We start from the raw sequence: 6,264 nt of genomic DNA, 5'->3' as shown, positions 1-6,264 counted from the left end.
TGAAAGTAAAGTCCCTTTCTCGCATTCGTTCTCTATTGCATTGGCGGAAGAACAAAACAATATCTGATTCTGAAATCAAGGAAAGATATTGAAAAATATATTTTCGAAATAAACTTTTATATGTAGCGGAAAAGAATATCGATTTATTCCCATGGAGCATTCAGTAAGAAGAAGATTCATTAAATCGGAAATATCGACAAATTCCTGACTTGCGTGGTCTAAGGAAATAAAAAAATCCGCTTGTACAATTTCATCTATATCGAATTTTAATATCAGAATAGCCGATATAGTCGTCATTCAATGGGTTAGGTCCACTTACTTTTTCTTGATTTAGAATTTGATGCTGGGTTTGATAAAAACAATGGAGAAGTAAGAATACTTTGGTTTGGCGATTCATAATAGCGATTGGACATCTAGAATATTCCTGTCCAAAAACAAAAATTTGAATAATTAGACATGAAGAGGACTACTTTGTCAGTACAGAGTAGACTAGTTCTAATAACTACAATTATTCATTATTATTTATACTAATAATAATGAATAATGTTTCACTTTTTAACTATAACTCGTAATAATCAGAAGTCATTATAATGGTGGTTACCCTTTTCTTTTTAGAAATAAAAAGAAATCTCTATTCTCCACCGAAAAACAAAGACTCAAACTTTAGTTTAGTGGAAAAAGCCCCTTATCGGATTTGAACCGATGACTTACGCCTTACCATGGCGTTACTCTACCACTGAGTTAAAAGGGCTTGTTTTATTCGATTCATGAATTATAGCCTTTTTCCATTATGAGTCTACTGCATAATATATGTACATGATATATACATATATGCACATAATATATACATAGTTCATTTAGGAGCAATCAATTTGATTTACCCCCCAAAAGTAAAAAGTGGGCAAATTTTTTATTTTTTTTTTTGATAAAAATAATGCAGTGAATTGTTTCAAGACCGACCCCGCTTGTTTACCTTTACTGACTCATCAAAACAAGATTCACTTGATTGATACATGTACCAATCTGACATCGACATAGATTCGATAGATTTTCTTGAATCATGTGATGAGGGTATTCGTACCCTGAACCGAATTCTTATAAAAAAATAAAAAAGAAAAAAGGAAAATTTCTATCGTTTTTTAATTTTCTGACTTAATGTGAGATAGTGATAGGCATATTTTATCTGAACAATGAACGAAGCAATGAGTTAAGTTAAAATTAATGAGTTAAAATTGAAGAAAAGAAATTAAGTGGGGTTCTACCCCCTTTTCTGTTCTGTCGGACCAATCACTGCCTGAACTGACGGAGTCCTGTACCTCCTTTCGCTATATAAAATAGTATGGGATGGTTCATTCATGAACCATCAAATCCAAAACAAAATTCTATGGAATCATAACATAAAAGTAGAAAAGAGTGTTCAGATCTAGTCATATCATTAGATTATATTGACAATTCCAAAAAACTACTCATACTATCATCATAGTATGATGACAGTTGGGCGGATATGCCCCTATCGTCTAGTGGTTCAGGACATCTCTCTTTCAAGGAGGCAGCGGGGATTCGACTTCCCCTGGGGGTACTACGAAAGGAAGTTGATCATGGATTATCAATAAGCCTAGAAGGAATTCTTCCTGGGTCGATGCCCGAGCGGTTAATGGGGACGGACTGTAAATTCGTTGGCGATATGTCTACGCTGGTTCAAATCCAGCTCGGCCCAAAAATTCGCCGCTCCATGAATATGATATAACCAATGATATAACAATTTGTCCCCCAGAAACAAAAATACCTGATCCGTAAAAGAGAAAGAGTCCATTTTTGTTTCTCTATCCATGTTTTTCTCATTCGTTCTGATCTTTTCTTTCTAACGATCTAGATTCATAATACTTAATCAAAGCAAAGATTATGAAAGGAAAAATCGTTTTTTCTCAATGAAAGGTTGATTATCTATTTTTGGCAATAAAATAAAATAAACACAGGTTACTAGTAATCCGTGTCACTTTCACTATAGTCCATATCTATGTGTTCTATGTGTATATGATATCAGTTAGTATATCATTCGTGTCTCTGTTACAACGCGACGAAGAAAATGTTTTTCTGAAACCATTAAGAATATGTATACCATACACCTCGCTGGGATTGTAGTTCAATTGGTCAGAGCACCGCCCTGTCAAGGCGGAAGCTGCGGGTTCGAGCCCCGTCAGTCCCGAACTAGGATCCGACCGATGAATGGAGAAATGAATTTATCTATTTTCCGTGAAAAAGGAGACAGGGGGCAAGATCTAATCCCCAGTGGAGATCCTTATTTCTTTTGTTTTTCATTTCGCATTTATCATCAGACAAATACAGGAATTTCCATTTCTTCCACTAGTGCCGAGTGATAAGGGAGAGACATAACATATATAGATTCGTACAATCGGTGGTATTCCTATATTTAGTATTTTAAGAGATACTCGTCTGACTTTCTTTTTCGATTTTCTTGATAAATGAAATAGAATAGAGTGCTCCTATTTTTACCGAGAGTACATACGCAAATTGTATTCGTTTATTGTACAATACATAATGAACTTAACATAATTACCTCGACAGAGTACTTGTCAGGTTAAACGACAACCCTTTTTAGCTTCGACTTTGTTTGTGTATCCTCAATGACTAATTGGAAACAATCTATCTCATTCTCATTTAAATTGCACACTGAATTTTTGATGTATGCCTTCCAGTCCCAATCGAAGAAAGAGATACTAATCAAATAAAAGAAAAGACCAAGCAACGTTCCTTTTTATTAAATTTGTTGGAATTATATTAGATCTTTTATACTTAACCCGTCCTTTTTCCATCTCACTTCTACTCTTTGGATCTGTGTGTGATTCATAGAATACCAGTCATATAATACCTCATAATTGTATGTACATAATTGTATGTATAAGTATAACGAAGGAGGAGTATATAAGGAAGACGGTAGGGTTATTTATAGAAAAGAAAAAGTGGAAAAGGATGAAAATTCAATGGGATTCTTTATTGGATCAGGAATCCCATTTCAGATTTAGTATGGATAAAGGATCTTCCTATGTTATACTATTCAATTCTCGACGATGAATCGATTTGATAGATCAGATATTGTTATTCATAATATTGATCCGATTCAGTATCATCAGGATGCAATTCATCCCATTGAATTTACAGGAATCAAATTTCTCATCTCTATGGGATTAGATCCCGAGTTATTGCGAAGTAAAAAAACAATGAGATTATGGAAGTAAATATTCTCGCATTTATTGCTACTGCACTGTTCATTCTAGTTCCTACTGCCTTTTTACTTATCATCTACGTAAAAACAGTCAGTCAAAATGATTAATTTGACTGAAACTTGATTTATTAGTTCTTATCAATGATTGAATAAATGAAAGAAACGGATTCAAACTCCAAGTCTTAAATGAAATGATCTGTCTGGAATCATAAGTATCTGAGATAATAAGTATCTGAGATAGTAGTATCTGAGCCGAGATAGTATGGTATAGTATTTATTATCCTATTAATGATTTTCATAGAAAGTTGTACTGTATACAGATATAGGCTTTTATATAGAGAAAGCCTATATCTAGGTCAATATACAATATGTATGTACATAGATTAGATGTATATCTAAATAGTACATCAAAATAACAGTCCAATTCTATTATTTTTTTGGCTACATTTACTTGTGTGGATTTCGATCAATTCAAAATAATTGAAGACCAACTCTTCTAATTCCTGGCTTTCTTAGAATTTATATATATATAGGTATAGGTCCCGAGATCTATCAAAGGAATCAATGGAGCAAGACAAAAAGAGTATGGGCATATTCTACTATAAATTAAATAAAAAAAAAGATAAAAGAAAACGAAACCAAAGAAAAGAATCTTTTTCTTTTTTAGATTTCCCATCTCAAGAAGTCATTGCTTGATCTATTAACAGATGATCTGCGGAGTTCTATTCCATGATAACTTCTTCAGATTTGAAAAAGAAGTAGATTAATAGAGTAGACCTTCCCAATTTTTTATGCTTAAACATGACATGAGATGAGTCAAAAAAAGCATAAAAAAATCTCTAGGAGTCTAAAAAAAAGGTGAAATGCGCGATATGTGGATCGCTCAACGGAAGAAAGATCTAATCTTATTATGTGTAGAACCTCTTTGGACAACAACTAGTCATTTCCAATAGAAAGTATGTATTGTCGTAATCTAATATAATTAGAATAGCGGAACGGCTTTCTCTTCTCTTAGAACAGTAAAAGTAAAGAAAGAGGGAAACAAATAAAGAAAAAAAGAAAAAACCAATTTCAGATTTTTTCTTTTTGTAATATCCATAATTCTGGTAAGAGCTGGTTTATCAAAATAGAATATTTAGGAAGAATTCGGTTGGAAAAAATTTCCTATCATGCGTAGATTTAGGTTTCGAAATACAACTATAGTAATCATTCATTCTTTGATCGAATGGTTATTATTCATTATTGTATTTTCTTATTCATTACTGTATTTCAGTATAATTTTGAAACAGAGACATTCTTTTTTAAAGCTTTGCAAAACGATCAATTAAACAATTGATAGAATTCAATTACTCAATCGATTACTCGATTAGTAGTACCCCTAGAGTCCACTCCTTCCCCATACTACGAGTGAGAGGGAAAATGTAAAGACTACCATTAAAGCAGCCCAAGCGAGACTTACTATATCCATATAAATTATGTCTCCTATCTCTATGAAGGAATTATTCCATTATTGATCAATAATCATAGTGGAATCAATGGCGCAGAGTCAAAATGGAATTCTGACTTAACTTAAGGCTATTGATGAACCAATCCAATGAATCTACTCGTAACAAGATTATAAGATTTCTGGTAGAATCGGGAAGCATTAAGCATAAATACAATACACACACCTTTTCTCGGAAAATGAAATAACAAAGGAATACTCCTATCCCAATGGAACATGTAGGAGTACTAAGACCTATTGTTTGTTACCCTTTTTCATAAGCAAAAGACATCAAAATATACCATCAAGATAGATAACTATCTATCAGATACCTCTATTTCCTATTTGATCTAAGCCTTACTGTTTTTTTTGTGAAAGAATGGGGAGACACCATCACCAGTATTACATACATTCTTTCTTTTTTTCGTAATCCCCCTATCTTACACGGGCAAAGAAATTCCTACACGGGCAAAGAAATTTTTTTGTTTCTTCAACTTTTACTTTTACTCTTTACTCAATAAGAGCCGACCAACTATCCTGATTGAATGTTTGAGTACTCAGAGACTCTCGTGAGTCTGGATACAAAGTATCTTCAGTCCTTTCCACAACTTCTAAATTGATTTCCCATCAGCCTATCCAATCGAATTCCAGACAGAGTCAGTAGACACAACGGTGGTAGTGTAAAATAATTAGGAATTCTTGATAGTCTTTCGTACAATCTCTTCTTCAATCCTAGTAGCAAAAATGGAGTGTCCTTTAGGAACCTTTGGATACCAAGATTTCCGACCTCTTACTTTCGTAGTTTTGAATCCCAGAATTTACTTTCACTATTTATTTATTCTACTTATAAAATAAATGTCCGAACCAATCATAATCATATTAAAATCATAATCATATTAATAAGTAAGGCTTACTTCATCCCTATTTGTACCGGTTTGGGCCACACCCAAAGCCCGGATTTTTAGAAAAAAATTGACTTTCTTTAAAAAAATTGACTTTCTTTATAGAACTACAGATTCTAAAAATAAAGTATCGATAGGCTTATCCTTTTGCCTCTCCTTCTCCGGGGACAGAATTCGTCGAGTTAAATCAGCAGAATAAGAAATCCCAAGTTTTTTGTTGATCAGGCGACACCCAGATTTGAACTGGGGATAAAGGATTTGCAGTCCCCCGCCTTACCACTTGGCCATGTCGCCAAACCAAATTCGATCCAAATAAGATAAAAAATAGATTTCTGGTCAAAGACTGAAAAATTCAGGGCAAATTGGAACCATTAACTATTTGTTTTGTTGTTTTGAATTAGCGAAAGGTTCTTCAATTTGTATCTCAAATTGTTGCGTTTCCTTAATGGCATAACAAAATCAAATTGATTTATGACTAATTCAGTATCAATTATTTTCAATAATCAATCTTTTTCAATTTCAATTATAACAATATAAATTATAACAATATATATGTGTATATGTAAACCTCAAAACAGAAATTGTTACACAGATACCGCTCTTATGTACATATCCCATATCCCTATAGAGAATCG

At 33.0% G+C, this 6,264-nt stretch overlaps 3 non-coding genes across 3 annotated transcripts; 1 reads left to right on the top strand and 2 right to left on the bottom strand.

The window, feature by feature from the left end:
- Positions 1-679: 679 nt before the first annotated feature.
- Positions 680-751, bottom strand: TRNAT-GGU (transfer RNA threonine (anticodon GGU)). The gene has a single exon. It is a non-coding gene; the product is annotated as a tRNA-Thr (tRNA).
- A 1,381-nt stretch (positions 752-2,132) lies between these two features.
- TRNAD-GUC (transfer RNA aspartic acid (anticodon GUC)) lies at positions 2,133-2,206 on the top strand. Its single transcript has one exon. It is a non-coding gene; the product is annotated as a tRNA-Asp (tRNA).
- Positions 2,207-5,852: 3,646 nt separating this feature from the next.
- Positions 5,853-5,923, bottom strand: TRNAC-GCA (transfer RNA cysteine (anticodon GCA)). Its single transcript has one exon. It is a non-coding gene; the product is annotated as a tRNA-Cys (tRNA).
- Between the last annotated feature and the right edge of the window lie 341 nt (positions 5,924-6,264).

Source organism: Musa acuminata, unplaced genomic scaffold (genome assembly GCF_036884655.1).
Source record: "Musa acuminata AAA Group cultivar baxijiao unplaced genomic scaffold, Cavendish_Baxijiao_AAA HiC_scaffold_871, whole genome shotgun sequence".
In the NCBI taxonomy this organism is placed as follows: domain Eukaryota; kingdom Viridiplantae; phylum Streptophyta; class Magnoliopsida; order Zingiberales; family Musaceae; genus Musa; species Musa acuminata.
The sequence above is the reverse complement of the archived record's forward strand: the minus strand, read 5'-3'. Positions and strand labels throughout refer to the sequence as shown.